General features: G+C 41.7%; 1 protein-coding gene across 3 annotated transcripts in view; it reads left to right on the forward strand.

Moving 5' to 3' along the window:
- si:ch211-1e14.1 (UPF0606 protein KIAA1549) overlaps positions 1-17427 on the forward strand; it is a 91506-nt gene that overhangs the window by 2387 nt on the left and 71692 nt on the right. The window lies entirely within an intron of this gene.

A 17427-nucleotide genomic window follows, 5' to 3' on the forward strand; every position in this document is an offset into this window, starting at 1 on the left:
TGAATAACCTTTAATTGTATTTGCCATATTGACAATAGCCTATTCACAGTTGGTGAAATATCACATTACATTGCATTCGGAAATTATTCATACCCCTTGACGTTTTCAAAATTTTGTTACGTTACAGCCTTATTCTAAAATCTATTAAATCATTTTTCCCCTTATCAATCTACACACAATACCAAAGCAAAAAATAGGTTTTTAGAAATATTTGCAAATTTATTACAAATAAACACGGACCCTTTACTTAATACTTTGTGGAGGCACCTTTGGCAGCGATTACAGCCTCGTGTCTTCTTGGGTATGGCGCTACAAGCTTGGCACACCTGTATTCTTCTCTGCAGGTCCTCTCAAGCTCTGTTAGGTTGATTGGGGAGCGTCGCTGCACAGCTCTTTTCAGGTCCCTCCAGAGATGTTAGATTGGGTTCAAGTCTGGGATCTCGCTGGTTCACTCGAGAACATTGAGAGACTTGTCCAGAAGCCACTGCGTTGTCTTGGCTGTGTGCTTAGGGTTATTGTCCTGTTGGAAGATGAACCTTTGTCCCAGTCTGAGCACTCTGGAGCAAGTTTTCATCAAAGATCTCTCGGTACTTTGCTCCGTTCATCTTTCCCTTGATCCCGACTAGTCTCAGTCGCTGCCGCTGGAAAACATCCCTACAGCATGATGCTGCCACCACCATGCTTCACCGTAGGGATGGTGCCAGGTTTCCTCCAGATGTGAAGCTTGGCATTCAGGCCAAAGAGTTCAATTTTGGTTTCATCAGACCAGATAATCTTGTTTCTCATGGTCTGAGAGTCTTTAGGTTCCTTTTGGCAAACTCCAAGCGGGCTGTCGTGCCTTTTACTGAGGAATGGCTTCTGTCTGGCCACTCTACCATAAAGGCCTGATTGGTGGAGTGCTGCAGAGATGATTGTCCTTCTGGAAGGTTCTCCCATCTCTACAGAGGAACTCTGGAGCTCTGTCAGAGTGACCATCAGGTTCTTGGTCACCTCCCCGACCAAGGCCCTTCTCCCCCAATTGCTCAGTTTGGCTAGGCAGCCAGCTCTAGGAAGAGTCTTGGTAGTTCCAAACTTCTTCCATTTAGGAAAGATGGCGGCCACTGTGTTTTTGGGGACCTTCAATGCTGCCAAATTCTTTCGGTACCCTTCCCCAGATCTGTGCCTCGGCACAATCCTGTCTCAGAGCTCTACGGACAATTCCTTGAACCTCATTGTTTGGTTTTTGTTATGACATGCTCTGTCAACTGTGGGACCATATATAGACAGGTGTGTGCCTTTCCAAATCATGTCCAATCAATTGAATTTACCACAGGTGGACACCAATAAAGTTGTAGAAACATCAAGGATGATCAATGGAAGCAGGATGCACCTGAGCTCAATTTCATAGTAAATACTTGTATAAATAGGAATTATATATATTTTTTAATTGTCATTGGCTACACACAGTAGATTCATGAGGGAAAAAAAATAATTTAATCCATTTTAGAATAAGGCTGTAACGTAACAAAATGTGGAAAAAGTGAATGGGTCTCAATACTTTCTGAAAGCACTGAAACAGAAAAGCAATTGTGAACATGGGGACATTGTTCTGATTGTGCTGAGTAACAAGAGGAGTAGGACACGGCCACTTCTGTTTGGAGTCACATTATGGTCTGAATCAGGCAGTTGCATTCTTAAGTGGGTGTCACACACAAGAGTCATTCAGAGATAGATAGTGCACACTCATATTTTAATGGCGCTATTGTCAATGCCTAACAAAAAGAGTGACAGGCATTTTACTGGCCTGTTTGGCTTGACTCACTCTTCTATATTACCCTTTTTTCATAATTTATCTATATCTAGGCTAATACAATATTGTCACTATTTGTAATTACAGTATTACTATACAGGTATGAGAACATTGAATGATGTCCTTTGCAAAGTAGCCTATTGCCTGATCTTAAAGCTGCAATATGTAACTTTTTGGGCGGCCCAACCAAATGCACATAAAAATGTGTGTTATAGATCTGTCATTCTCATTGAAAGCAAGTCTAAGAAGGGGTAGATATGTTCTATGTACGCCATTTCTATGCTTCTCGTTCCTAAGTTACATTTTTGTGTCTTTTACTTTCGATTTTGTACACCAGCTGAAAATTAAGCAAACTTTTAGAATTATAGCAACCAGGAAATGGCGGAGACATTTCTTCATAGTGCATCCTTAAACCTGAATTGGTGCAAACAAAAATTGGGCCATGGGGAATTATATGTCTGTCGGCTGAAGGTGCACATTGAAATGCCTGTCTTTGTGTTTATCTAATGGACCTAGGCAAGTAGCTGTTATTCTCGGCTAATTCTGTCAGATGTAAATATAACAGAATTCCTAGCATTTTCTTTGAAATGAAGAATAATGCATCCCTAATGTGAAAAACAGGGAGTAGGTCTAAGCTATTGGCTCGTAACTGAGCATGCTTTAAAGGCTTACGTTCAGGACTGTCTGTTAACCCATCAGTGTTACTAGACACTAGTCTATGTCAAAGGGTATTGAATTGATCTTTTAAAAGAATGTCTCAATTTTGTATATGATAGCCTGCTGTATGATCACGCTTTCTGATGGAACATGTTACCAACCACAGTCATTTGTTCTATTGAAAGTGTCAGTCCATAAATCAGGAAAATCTATAGCACTCAAATGAAGTCCAGCCAACTCCTCCTGAAAGATTTCTCATATTTTAATCTGCACTTCGGTTAACTGGATTTATGCACAATGTACTGTAGTCTACCACATATCACGCCAGCTTTTACTCAGGTGACTAATGGCAGGCTTGCCTTTTTGTATGAGTGGCAGTTTTTGTAACCACTAATAGGGAATTAGACAAATATGAAATTGACTAGAGGGTGTTGCTATTCCCAACCACTGTACCCAATACCCACACAGGGTTTTACAGCCCTGTGTGCTATTAGTTTTGCTGCTATAGTTTTGAAGAAGACACTCAAGACAATTTGCTACGTAGCCTAGATGTGAATGGGTAAGTTTTATTTTTTATTTTACCTTTATTTAACTAGGCAAGTCAGTTAAGAACAAATTCTTATTTTCAATGACGGTCTAGGAACAGTGGGTTTGTACCTTGTCAGCTCGGGGGTTTGAACTTGCAACCTTACTAGTCCACCGCTCTAACCACTAGGCTACCCTAAGCTTATCCTTATCTGCACCTTGTTGTGGCTTGTTGGATGTTGATTGCTAGGTTATTAACACTAATGTATTACATCTTATGCTCTGATGGTAATGATGCCTACAGTTGTTTATTGCTTAGGCTGCCTTCTCTTTGTGTACACTCTTAGAAAAAAAGGGTCTATCTAGAACCTATAAGGGTTCTTCGGCTGTCCCCATAGGAGAACCCTTTTGGTTCTAGTAGAACCTTTTTGGGTTCCATGTAGAACCCTTTCCACATAGGGTTCAATGTGGAACCAAAAAGGGTTCTACCTGGAACCAAAAAGGGTTCCACCTGGAACCAAAAAGGGTTCCACCCGGAAACAAAAAAGGTTCCACCCGGAACCAAAAAAGGTTATCCTATGGGGACAGCCGAGGGAACCCTTTTTTCTAAGAGTGTAGCCTAGGCTAGGCTAGACTAGGGCTGTGGCACTCACAAAATTTTGTCATCTGGTGATTGTCAAGCAAATAACTGTTGGTCTCATTGTAATTGACCATTAATTAACAAACACATTTAGCATCTCCTGGCTTCCACACACAGCCTACAAGCCACTGATGCAGACCTTTGGAACATCTACATTTTTAAAAGTCTAATAAATCTATGTAATATAGCCTACACCTTCACAATAAATCCATGATTTATTTTAGACAGGTCTAAAGAAACATGATATGAAGAGAATGTAGTCTATTTCAGGAGAACAGAATAGCATCCTCTGAGTTGTCCTTATGTTAGGTCCTGATCTGGCTATGCCATATGGCTGTGGGCTACACTAGTTCATTTAGCAGACAAGATTTGCTTAGAATTCTGTTGCATTATTTTATATTATTTAATAGTATGAAGAAAACAATTGAACACAGCTGAATAAAATAGAAAGGATATTTTCTCCAAACAATTTGAGTGCACACATGCGGCTTTTCTGTGTTGAGCGGTTAATTAACAAATAAATAGGTTTTCCTATATGCTTAATTTAGAGTTATTAATGTATCTTTAGTCATTGTACCAATATTGGGCTATATGCTTATATTTTTTAATACATTGTAAGGCTGCATTTTGCGACTCTAATGATGCTTTGAAAAAAATCGCTTGAAAGGCATGAGCTCTGTTTTATTTTTTTTGTGCAGGCTGTACACACTTCATCAGTCTCTCATTCACAATTTGACAAGGACTTGATAATGCCTCTAATCTCCTGGTGGCATCCCCTTTGTGTGGCTGTAATGCCCCCTAAAATACATGCCTTTTGCAGCCAGTGGCCATTGTGCCCTTGGCCCGGAGTGCTGCGTTGTGCCCTTCTCCCTGAGTGCTGCGTGCTCCGAAGCACCTCTCAGGGACGCAACTGCATGGTGCATATTGAAGATACTGGAAGAACTGTCGACATTTACTTTTCGTCAGCCAACTAGATGAGTGGCTTAATGAACAAATGCAGAAGCACTAGCCTATGTCAATCTACTACCCCCCATAGTACAAAAGTTGACCTATTCTATAGTCTGGGACAGTTGTGGGATGCGATAGATCCCAAATGAATACAACCACCAGCATCAAAAATATTTTTTTACGCAATGTGGCTGACGCAACAGATGAGAACGTTTAGCTTAAAATGTCTTCATATTATAAGTGCAGCAATGCACACGCGGCAGTAGGCTATAAGCGTGAATGTTCCATTAGTGGAAAACACCATTATCAAAAGTGACCACAAATGTGATTATGCATGTAATGCTTTTATTATAAAAGGTGCATTTTTATGGTGAAAATTTTCTTCCCCAAACTTGAAACTCACGCTCTGCTTATGAATGTATAGCAGTTAGGCTCTACACCCGTTGTAAAGCGGATTATGTGCTTCATTTTAAGAAGTTATTTGGCCACTTTAGTTGTGATACAAACCTTATCAAAACATATAGGCCCATGGGCTAGGCTACATGATGTGGGACTATGTTTTTTTTTTTTTAAGCAGGGGAAAAGGCATCGTTTCTTGCCTTACTCTGGGCATCATTCACAAGTGATAATAAATCATTCACAAGTGATAGGCTAATTGTCACCCATCAGACTATTCTTGATTTAATCTTGTCTTTACATATGCTAAATAATATATGTGTGAAATGAGTTTTGATTTAGAATGGACCGTTATCATGCACCTGTCGGAACAGGGGCAGGAGGAAAAAATGACATGTCATCTATGCACTTAAATAGTGAATGGAGGACACTTTTCCCAACTAGACTATACTCCTGTTGTAAAGAGAAGCAATGTGCTTCATATTAGGAAGGTCGAGAAATAAATATAGTAGACCTAGAAAGCTGATGGGATCCTCCTCTTACTAAGAAAGCCATCACTCTTGTTTTCTCGCGCAATTGCATAGCCGATTACATTTGCATCGATGTCTGAGTGATTCAATGGACAATAGAGTGCTGAGTACCAGGCAGTTAGCAAGTTTGGTAGGCTACCAATGACCACCCGCAGCATCAGCGCTAGGAGAAGCCTAATTACCGGGACTAAACGGTCAGGTTGAATTTGACTGCCTTCATGACTCATGACCGCAGGTGTGGCGGTAATACGGTCACCGCAACAGCCCCAGGCTAGACTAATAGCCTACATGAGTTAGGCTATAGCCTAGCAGGAACGAGGGGTTTTTGAAGACGCAATGATGGAGAAGACTGCAGCTAGCACACAAGAATCAGAAGTGCGCTTTAAGAAGACTGATTTCGGTAGCTTATATGGTTGTCATATCACTGCTCATAACTTCTGATGTCAAAGCAATGAGGTTATCCTATCCACAATGACTTGATTTGGCGGTGAAACAGTCCGCATCATTCATGCTAACTTGCAGTTTATTTGATATGAAAGCGATGTCATTTCAAGATCAAAATCGTAATGGATTAGTTTTCCCCCCCAGACTTCAACAATGACAGCTCTTCTGAATTCTCTGATCCTATTTTAGGGTTGCTCTGGCTTCGTTGAATGGTTCTATTATTATACCTACTGTGCCATGAAATGTCTACAATGCATTATTGATATTCCATTTAGACCTACTCTTAGTAGCTTGTTCTTGGTCTTGCCTTGATGCTATGATGCGAGTACTTTATTTATTTTTTACTTTTACTTTATTTAGTGGACTGTATGACATGGATTTTTTTGTTGAGTGTTTGCACAGCTTTTCCTGCGAACAAAAAGCTAATTAAGAACCACTACCCTGGAGTTGCTGGAGCTTCTCATTCGTAGTTACGTGGGTTTGTTAAAGTTGGCCCGTGGCATAACTCAGAGGGTTGGATTGGGGTCACTTACAGAAAAGAAAAGATTCATCGTTATTTTGTCCTATTTTGCTTGTGCGCTCACAATATCAGCAGCAACATCAAGACCGAACCAAGAATAGATAGGCTACTATTTTTGTAACTTGTCAGACCTTGATCAATGTTGGGGCTCAGACAAGTATTTGCTGAGTAGGCCTACCTGCCTATTTAGGAAATTAATTTAGCAGATTTGAACACAGTTCCTCTGTATTTCACTGAATGACAAACCTTTGGCAAACCATTGTGTCTTCTGATGAGTGATGTGACCACCACACTGGATTTACTGGATCCAGGGGCACCGCCTGCATGGTGGTGTGATTTACATAGTGTGGACAGAGGGCTTGTTTGATGCTGGTACTCCTAATAAAGAGAGGATTCAGAGACGAGGGTTGGCATGGTCCCTTAGTAAAAGCATGACTTTTAAACTAATTTCCTGTCGTGAGGAGAAAGAAAGAAAGGACCCAATCGTTCAATTTAAATGGCTGTTTACTCTGGGCTACTTTTTAGATCATGTCCTGAGCTCCCCTCCTCTCCATCTATCATGTGCCATGAAAAGGCTTTTTAAAGAGCTGTCAAAAACGAATGAAACTATGGTAATAGGATTTAATTTGGAACGCCTGAGGGAAGCCACCCCCCCAGGAAATCAGGAATTATAAAATTGTATTCCTTTTCATTCAGCTCTAATCATGGCCACACTTCCCCGGCCATTGGCCAGTCACAACAACTCACTTATTTTTCAACTGTTTAACTAATAGCAGTTTGAACCATTAAACACCTGTTAAACATAACTGTTCACTGGCAGACAGAGGGGTATTCTATTCCACCTGCCTCCCATTGTAGTAGTGCTGGACTGGGATGAGAGAGAGAGACTGTAGTGAGAGTGTTGAGGATGGTCCGACGACAATGTTTAGCCTAAAAAAATTATCCCGGGACACAGAGAAAGAGCTGTTGGGGAAAGGGCTAAGAATTGGATAAATCCAAAAGATTCCCAACATAGCCTACTCAGTAGGGCCCATGTTCACGTGAGCTTTGTCCAGTGCTGGTTATGATCTCCTATTAGTGCTGCCTACTCTTGTTCTGCACAATCAGGCATTTGAATGGCTGTAAAAAGTTCAGTACAGTCAGGATGGCAGGGGCAGCTCATGCCCCCCTGTAGAGATGAGCCGCATCCACAGTAGCCTACGTGCACTGCTGTGCACACGTCTGGGAAACCGGAATGGTTGTTACATCGCCAAACATTTTGCAAGCAGCTCAATCAGATTACCAAAAGACAATCCTTTTTTAATACCTCCCTAACAATCGACAAGCGCTCACCCGTGCCTCGAAATTGTTCTACGCTACCAAAGTATGTAGGTGCCTACCAAGCTGTGTTAGAACTACAGTAGAGGCAATGCTACAGTGTTTGTCTTGCCTGCTTGAGATCCAAGAGGCCCTCAGAAACATTCCCATCTGCTCTAAAGAGGTTATCAGAGGTGTGAAGAAATGGGAGGTCTTTGGAATCTAGATGTGCCTCAGTGTCTGTAGACCTGTGCCATAGCCCAGATATAGCCCATATATAGCTAGTTCCTGCCTGCAGATAAGAGGACCCCGACTCTAGCTGATAACTCTGATAACTGACTCTGGCCCTCTGGATCTCTGCAGATGATGCAGGCCCAGGCTTATTCCCACGAGGGGTTGAAATTACATCGGCGGAAGAAGGGATTGTGCTGTGCAGAGAGAGATTCATCAAAGTGGCTTCCTCTCCTGCTGGAAGTGAGTTGTAGGAAGAGAGAGGCTGGTTTTATAATCTAGGCCCGTGGAGGGAAATGAATATGTGTGTCTATCCTCGCTCGTTTGATGATTTCAGCAAGCCCCACCACTTTACACTTAGGATCTGCAAGGCTTGGCTGGAGCAAGGCTTCGCTAGGGCTGGGATGATTCCCCTTGGCAGGGAGAGTAGAGAACCACTGCATGTGCATATTTATCACCCATGGCTTGGACTGCCTTCAGACAAAGGAAAGCTCTGGTCTGCGTTTCTTTGCCTGTGTTCTGAATGGAACTCTCTTTGCGTGGCCTTCTGAAAATGAACATTGTAAGAGGGGGCCTTGGTCTTTGAGTCTGATGTAGAAGGTAGGGCCCTATAAAATCTGTTCCGTTTAGTTTTCTCCCAAATTCAGTTTTTCCATAGAAAAACAACTAAATTGGATGTTGTAAGTCCACAACAATGCTTTAACCACATCAGGACTACACATCAAATACATGACATTTTTTGGGTGTCGTCTCCCTTTAAGTCAACTGTTCACCAGCCAGAGACCATTGTTTGGTTAGCAATGTTTCTTTAGCGCTCGTGTAGTTTGCAAAAACATATGGCCACTGGATTGAAAGCTGAAGGACAATACGAATCATTTTGTTTATGTTTTATGTTTGCATGCTGCTTTACTCATCTCATAAGTATATACTGTGTTCTATTCTACTGTATTTTAGGCAATGCCACTTCTAAGTTCAACACATGTAGTTGCTTTCCTACTAAGTTCAATACATTTGTTAATATAGTTGAATTCAGTTTTAATATCTGGATTCTGCGATGCAGATTCTATAGGGCCTTAAGAGGGCTATATCCACAATGGTAGAACTATTAGCTTTATGGTTGCCCACAGTATTATCATATGCATAGGCTATTTACTCACCCATCACTATTATCATAAAGTAAAGACATGGTTGAATGATCCTTCAAGACAGCAACATGCAGCATTGCTATTACCCTAACTCCTAAACGAGCTAGCCTCAGCCAGTACTTAGCTAGGCTAGTTGTTTCAGTTTACCGTGCCTCTGACACATTTGACGTTACTGTAATCTGTGTTCTTGGTAGGGAGGAAGAATATTTAAAACAAACTCTTCTTCCATCAGGGGCTAGGCCCTCTGGGATTGGCAGAGCAGCACTCCTATAAATAAGTCTTTCTTATCATGCCCGCTGCTTTGCTTTCCACTTGACTGGCTCCTGCTTGGCTGTAGGTGGGGCCTTAATTGAGGAGCAGTGGTAACAGTGACAACTTGAATCACATTGTCCAAGAGTCTGGCACTTTGAAGTAGAAGCAGTAGTGAGCGAAGGAGCCCCTGGAATCTCCTGCCTTCTCCCCAGCGGCTGATGGGGACCACAGATGTACATCACCATCGTATTCAGATCACCATTATATTCACATCACCGGCGTATTCAGATCACCATCGTATTCAGATCACCGGCGTATTCAGATCCCCATCGTATTCAGATCACCATTATATTCAGATCACCGGCGTATTCAGATCACCATCGTATTCAGATCACCGGCGTATTCAGATCCCCATCGTATTCAGATCACCATTATATTCAGATCACTGGCGTATTCAGATCACCATCGTATTCAGATCACCATTATATTCACATCACCGGCGTATTCAGATCACCGGCGTATTCAGATCACCGGCGTATTCAGATCACCGGCGTATTCAGATCACCATCGTATTCATATCGCCATCGGATTCATATCGCCATCGTATTCAGATCGCCATCGTATTCAGATCGCCATCGTATTCAGATCGCCATCGTATTCAGATCGGCATCGTATTCAGATCGGCATCGTATTCAGATCACCATCGTATTCAGATCACCAGCGTATTCATATCACCAGCGTATTCATATCACCAGCGTATTCATATCACCATCGTATTCAGATCGGCATCGTATTCAGATCACCATCGTATTCAGATCACCAGCGTATTCATATCACCAGCGTATTCATATCACCAGCGTATTCATATCACCATCGTATTCAGATCGGCATCGTATTCAGATCACCAGCGTATTCATATCACCATCGTATTCAGATCGGCATCGTATTCAGATCGCCAGCGTAATCAGATCGCCAGCGTAATCAGATCGACATCGTATTCATATCACCATCGTATTCATATCACCATCGTATTCAGCAGACTCATTGTGTACCGTCGCCGCTGAAAGACTCCATAGATTCAGCAGAAGCAGTGCCTCTTTCAATTAGGCATTAATGAAGTGGCTTTGATGATGAAATCACCATACTGAGTAGTCTAATCCAGACTAATTTTCCCTCTGGTGTTATCATTTTACAGCCACACAGTGTAGGTCAGCTCCCTCAGACTTCTTCATATCAGTTTTCTGCCCACTGGAAACATTGTTTCCCCTCCCCCCCTCCCAAACAGACAGTTAAAGTGACAGTGAACTGACCTTGAACTGGACAATCTTTAGGCTAACTCTGAATCAGTATTTTCAATTTCTTTACTTTAGCCATCCCAAGATCAGTAGCAGTAAAGGGAGGAATATTGGCTACAGTGATCTATTTCAGCTATCTGTGGGTCTGGCCTCCCTTTGTGTGGAGAGCTGAACATAATCCTTACTTATCATCATACAGTTCACGTCAGCACAGTGAAAAGTGATGACAACAGTTCCATGCTCTGTTTCTGCAGTCAGCTATCAGCTTTTCCTCCTCCTGGCTCAGAGAAAAAGTTTCTAGGTCAAATTGACCATGATGACTCTGCCATAATTGTTCCCCCAGACACAGCAGAGTAATTGTTCTACTTGACTTCCTTATAGGTCCTAGTTCTGCTTCTTTCCCTGTCGCTGTGAATGAAATCGGGGCTGGTGCGTTTTCCAGCAGCATCACACTATAGGCTACCCAGGCGAAAAAAGAAAGAAAAAACGGACTCTAGGCAACGCTCTAAGTCCAAACTAGCCTAAGCTCTGGCTAATTATGAGTAGCGTCCATTGCCATGTGAAATGCGATGCATGCTGGATGACAATGGAGCCATTCATTATTCATTAGAGCAGGGAGCCAGACACAGATCAATGGGCAGCAGCCATCAAAAGCCAAACACTGGGGTGCTGATGCTGTCGCCAGGCCCCGTAGCACAACCAAACAGTTTTATTGAGCCACAACCCCAGTATTGCTATCTTTTTCTGCCCTTTGAAGCTGCATTCTTTGGCTTAGGGATCGCTTTTGAGGAGAGAGGTAGTCTGTTTTTGTTTGGTCAAGGACAGGTCAATGCAATGGAATGGGGTTTAGAAGTATGCTGCAATTTACAAGATCATATTACAATACTCTATAAACAAATGGCATGTATTTGTTATGAATGTGAATACTGTAAGTAGGTAGGCATCTTTGGATATTTCTGTGAAAATGTTCCCTACATCTAAGGCCTACCTCTTAAGCCTGTCACTTGCTTCCTAGTTGAAACAGTCCGTTTTATTTTATGACATTTTGTGCCGGTTTTTATTCGTTTTGGTGTCCAGCAGGGTTTTTTCGCGCACACAAAAAATGTTCTTGAGGCAAGTCGAAGTTTGTTGGCCGAAGTCTACACCCATTCATCGGTGATTGGTCAACAGTACTACTCTTAGTAGGAGTGGACAGGATTCTTCAATAAAGTGTTTGTCATTCAACGGGAGACGACTAGTTTTCATGCATATTTTTTCACTTGTGAAGTACTGCACCTAACGTCTTAATGAGATGTAAAAAGCTCCTCTGCAAAAGCGTCTAAATCAATTGCAGAGTTCTATTTTGAGGAACTGGCTATGTTGTTGCTACAGCGTCTCAACAGAAATATTGCCACTTGTCTCCTTTTCAAACGAAGGTGTTTTAAGGGAGTGTGAGGCACAGACGTTCGCTTCGCCTAGCCCAGTTCTGCTAGGAGCAAACCGAACCTAGTATGCGGGTGCCTTTTAGTTGTGTTATGGATGTTATAACACTGCCCCTCAAGCTACAGTAAGAGCATTAAATATTGTTCTCCTCCTGGCTGCTTATTACCAGAAAATTTTCAGCCCTATTAGCTGCAATATAACTAGCAGTAATATAGCATTGGTCACTTTATGAAGCTGGTGTGTGAAGGTGAGCACCATTTGGCTCTGTTTGTAACAAGGCCATTTTCCACTGCAGTTTTTCAGTCCCACAAAATGTTCACCTCTAAATTTTGTTTATTGTACTTACGATGGTTGACAGTGATCCAGGACAATCAAGGACTCCCAGGTGGGTGGTCTTTAGCTGGGCATGGGCGTGTAGTAGGTTACAATGTTTTAAATGTCATGTAACAAACGAGAGGGATGTTTATCTGGGGGACTTGTTTCTATAGACGTTGGTGGGTAATATCAGTAGACCTACTGTATATGTCCAGGTCTGGACTGTGTGGTCCTAGGCCTGCTTGTGCTCATCTATGTGATTGGATCATACGCCATCGTCGATGGTCATAAAATAGTCCTTTATTGGTGGTATTTGTATGAGTAAGGTCTGAATTGCCCTGGCTAGAGGTTTTTTTCAGTGACTCCATGTGCAAGGCTTTGTTTCCTGTTGTATTTCTGCTACAGAGTATTCCAAAGTGAAAGTCTCTCTCTGTCTCTCTGTCTCTCTCTCTCTCTCTCTCTCTCTCTCTCTCTAGCTCTCTCTCTCTCTCTCTCTCTCTCTAGCTCTCTCTCTCTAGCTCTCTCTCTCTCTCTCTCTCTCTCTCTCTCTAGCTCTCTCTCTCTAGCTCTCTCTCTCTAGCTCTCTCTCTCTAGCTCTCTCTCTCTCTCTCTCTCTCTCTCTAGCTCTCTCTCTCTAGCTCTCTCTCTCTAGCTCTCTCTCTCTAGCTCTCTCTCTCTAGCTCTCTCTCTCTAGCTCTCTCTCTCTCTCTCTCTAGCTCTCTCTCTCTCTCTCTCTCTCTCTCTCAATTTCAATTTCAATTCAGTTTAAGTTTCTTTATTGACATGGGAAACATATGTTAACATTGCCAAAGCAAGTGAAGTAGATAATAAACCAAAGTGGAATAAACAATACAAATTAAAAGTAAACATTACACTCACAAAAGTTCCAAACGAATAAAGACATTTCAAATGTCATATTATGTGCAAATAGTTAAAGTACAAAAGGGGAAGTAAATACACATAAATATGGGTTGTATTCACAATGGTGTTTGTTCTTCACTGGTTGGCCTTTTCTTGTGGTCACAGGTCACACATCTTGCCTCTGTATTTCACCCAGTAGATATGGGAGTTCATCAAAATTGGATTTGTTTTCGAATTCTTTCGATCTGTGTCATCTGAGGGAAGTATGTGTCTCTAATATGGTCATACATTTGTCAGGAGGTTAGGAAGTGCAGCTCAGTTTCCACCTCATTTTGTGGGCAGTGTGCACATAGCCTTTCTTCTCTTGAGAGCCAGGTCTGCCGACGGCGGCCTTTCTCAATAGCTCTTTCTCTGTCTCTCTCTGCAGGTAAGACCATTATGTCTCAGTTTGTAATCAAACCTGATAACAAACTGACTACTCCGAATGGAAGCCTGGCTGTGTCAGTTGGATAACAGAGAGATTGTGATGTCATTAGTGTCAGTAGGGTAAAGAACAGCATTTGGGGATTCTAACTTGAGCCTTTCAAATCAGTTGAACTTAGACTTTGAAATGAATAGAGTGTCTTTAGTTTTCCATTACCACAATCCTAGTTTTACGCTCCTGTTATCACACAGGCATGGAGAAATACTCAAAATAAATGTGGCTGCTTTCAATGGGGTGTGAAAAGAAAAACACCACTGTTGTGAACTTTGTCGGAGGCAAAGTTCCAAATTTGGCAGAAGGCAACACTAAGGCCATATTGCTTTGGGTGCAAATCACTCTACACTTCAACGAACGGCCACAAATTATTTATATGTTTCTCTCAGCAGATGGTACCGCTCGGTCCGGCCTCTTTTGAGGTACTGTGGGGTAAATTGTGGATTGTTGTTTTGGTTCCTCATCCACCCTGGCCTGCACCCTTAAGTAGCCAGACTCACCCAGCCACCCAACATAGCAATAAACCACCCTCTCAGACGTATATAGCCGACTTCATTGATTAAGAATGATTTCCTTTATGAGGTCATCTGTTTTTCTGTCCCAGTAACAGTGTTTGCTCGTATCCAGGGCCAGACTGAGGCAGATTAGAGGAGAGTGCAATTATTTTTTTTTTATAAATAAAAATAAACAATTTAGGTGACAATGCACATTAATCAACATCAATATTACAATAATGCCACGTCCATGTAAATGTGCCGGGGTTGGCCAAAAGCTCATTTGCACCCATGGTCCCAATGACACACAGTCCTCAGGGCTTCTCTAGTTACAAGCCTCCCTTTGCCTTCCTGTCTTTCGAAGAAAATCTGGGCCGGGTTGAGTGGAGGGGGGTGGGGAGTGGGAGAAGACGCATGGGGAAGATCAGTCTTCTCCAATGAATTACACGATATTCCGGCAATGGAAAAGTCTGCTTCTCTGGAGAAAACCACTGGAAAATAATGTGGTTGCTAACTAAACTAACTCTCTCTCTCTGTCTGTATCTCTCTTCCTCTCTCCTGGTCTCCCTCTCACACAGACTCCCCTCCCCCTCTTCCTCTCTATGTCTTATCTTAAAATGGATTCCCAGAGGATTAAACACAAGGGCTCCATGAATATTTGATGAAATGCAGGCATGACCTCAGTCAGGTCTACACTCATGCTCCATCTGGCTGGGCAGCCCAGACGAGAGCACTTGGCTGGACTAGGGTTGCAAAGGGCAAACTTTTGAAGTTTACCAGTAAACTACCAGAATTGTGGTATCTTTCAAGGATTTGATGTAATCTATCACAAGACATCTAGTAGCCCTGTTGGGTACGTCAGATTATCACAGGTGTCTGTAACTATCTCTGGTCCACTGTGAGGCCTTATTACATACATGTACAATATGAAATAATTATGTAAGTGGTGAAAAAGGCTTTTTTCACAACTGCCACCAGTTTGGTGCAAAAACATTGACAACAAATACATACTGACACATTCAATTAAATAAAATACAAAGGATATTTCATGCCGAAACACCAATGGCATTCACTAAGTTAATGGTTTCTATTTAGAATAATGTTTTACAACTTTGTCATTCTATTTTTTAAACGTTTTTATTATCCTCTTATGTCATTATTTCATATTGTATATTCATGTGATAAGACTTCACAAAGGTAATTGAAAATAATGCCATTGTTGATTAGATGCTATTTTCTCTTGTACCATCTGGCCTATCCACCAAACATCATGGACAATATGGTCACAGATGTAAAAAGGAAAAAATAATACTATATATGAACACATTTTATAAAAGTTATTCAAGTATAAATTACCAAGATTTTCTGTTAATTGCCACAATGACTGAAGATTCCGTTAAGTTTGGTAAATTACTGGTAGCTTTGTAACTCTAGGTTGTACTAAAACCACTCTGTAACTGCTAAGCTACAGTATGTGGTCATCTGTCACGGACCCTAGCTAGCTGTCATTTTCGGTGATGTAATTCACCATGGCCTGTTAAACTGTTGATGGTGCCAAGCTAATTGTCATTGATAGTGTTTTATTATAGACGTTCTACTGCCAGAGGTTCTGTAAGGATAGAAATGTCCTTTTTGTCTGTGAAGGACATCACTTATTTCTACTACTCTTTTGTTGCTTATAAAAAGGGATTTATTTAAGTGATTTTTTTTTACAACATGGAACCACATTTTTTTCATGTTATTTTCTTAAAGTAGAATAACCAGCAGTACTATTTTATCTCACTTGTTCACTCTCTTAGCTCCTTAGGGAAAGACTTAAAACGGTTTTCTATTCTAATTTCTCCCTTGTCATGAGGACTTGAATCACCATACGATCTTGATTTTATCGTTACATCCATAAGCTAGGCAAATGTGAGCAGTGAGTGAGCATGTGGGAAAGCAATTGATCACCGATAACACTGATCCTATAACACGAAACTATTGACTTTTAGTGTGGGTCTGCTCAGAGCTCGGCTGTTTCTCCCTGGGATCTAGCTAGATCTAATGAAAGTCAGCTAATAAAAACAATGGAATCTTTCCCACCTCAAAAGCTCCTCAGATAAAGCAAACGTGAACACAGACATGTCTTGATTGTTCTATTGCACTCTGGGTTTGCAGCCGACTGCCAGACTCAGAAGAGCCAGTCACGCGAGGGGCTCTGCTCAAAACAGAACCATGTGTGGGTTTGTAGTTAGCGTTAATACCAAAATACCTCTTTCTTCTCCCACCCTTTCCTTTTTTAAATTGCACAACCCATTAAATTACGTATTATTTTGCTCTAAGGAGCCTGTCAAACAGGATATGATATCATTTGGGGGGGCTGTAATTCGTATCTCAGCTTTCCCAGCAGCTCATATAAGCTAGGGCCCTGTCTATGTCTGTGTGTGTTTCATAGCTGCTTGGCTAAAACATAATTTGTAATGTGACTCTGATAATGAAAGGTGGGGTGGGTTCTCATAAAATGACCCATATGAGTGTACTGGATGGTTCAGTGGTATTCTGCTCGGAGCTCTGTGTGTCTGTGTGTTTGTTTATTTAGTTTTGTCATTGCCTCAAACCCAGACTCACACGGGTTGCCTTTGGCTCCGCAGTACCAGTATTCCTCTCCGAGCTACATCATGTTCTCATCAGGGAAGCCCGAGGAAGACAATTCAGCGTTGTGAATGCTTCACAGATTTTGTGAAAATAGATTATTAGTCTCATCTAAATACATATGTTTCCACTCAAGACTTGGCTGTAGCTATAACATACCAGCTTTCGCAGACACCAACACTATCTCTGCTAAATGTTCTCAGCACAGGGAAGCCCGACGAAGACTATTTAGAGTCGTGAATGCAGTTATATTTTTCAGGAAAATGGGACTTGATCTAGAAGGTACCATTTATCTTCCTTTGCGTTTCACAAATATTGAGATGTGTTTTTTTTACTTTTTTTTATATTGTCCTGCAAATGGCAGAACAGAAAAACTCTGCATAGCTTGCAATACTGTTGCTTTTTCTATCAAGCCTACAGCGGTGGGTATGGATGTGTAGAGAGAACGGGATGGGTTGTGATTGAATCACTGAACGTCACAGACATCAAGAGATTCTGCAGACGGGCCTTATCAGGTTAGTTATATTTCGGAGCTGGGATCAGTAGGACATGTGGGAG

Source organism: Oncorhynchus mykiss, chromosome 1 (genome assembly GCF_013265735.2).
Source record: "Oncorhynchus mykiss isolate Arlee chromosome 1, USDA_OmykA_1.1, whole genome shotgun sequence".
NCBI lineage: Eukaryota > Metazoa > Chordata > Actinopteri > Salmoniformes > Salmonidae > Oncorhynchus > Oncorhynchus mykiss.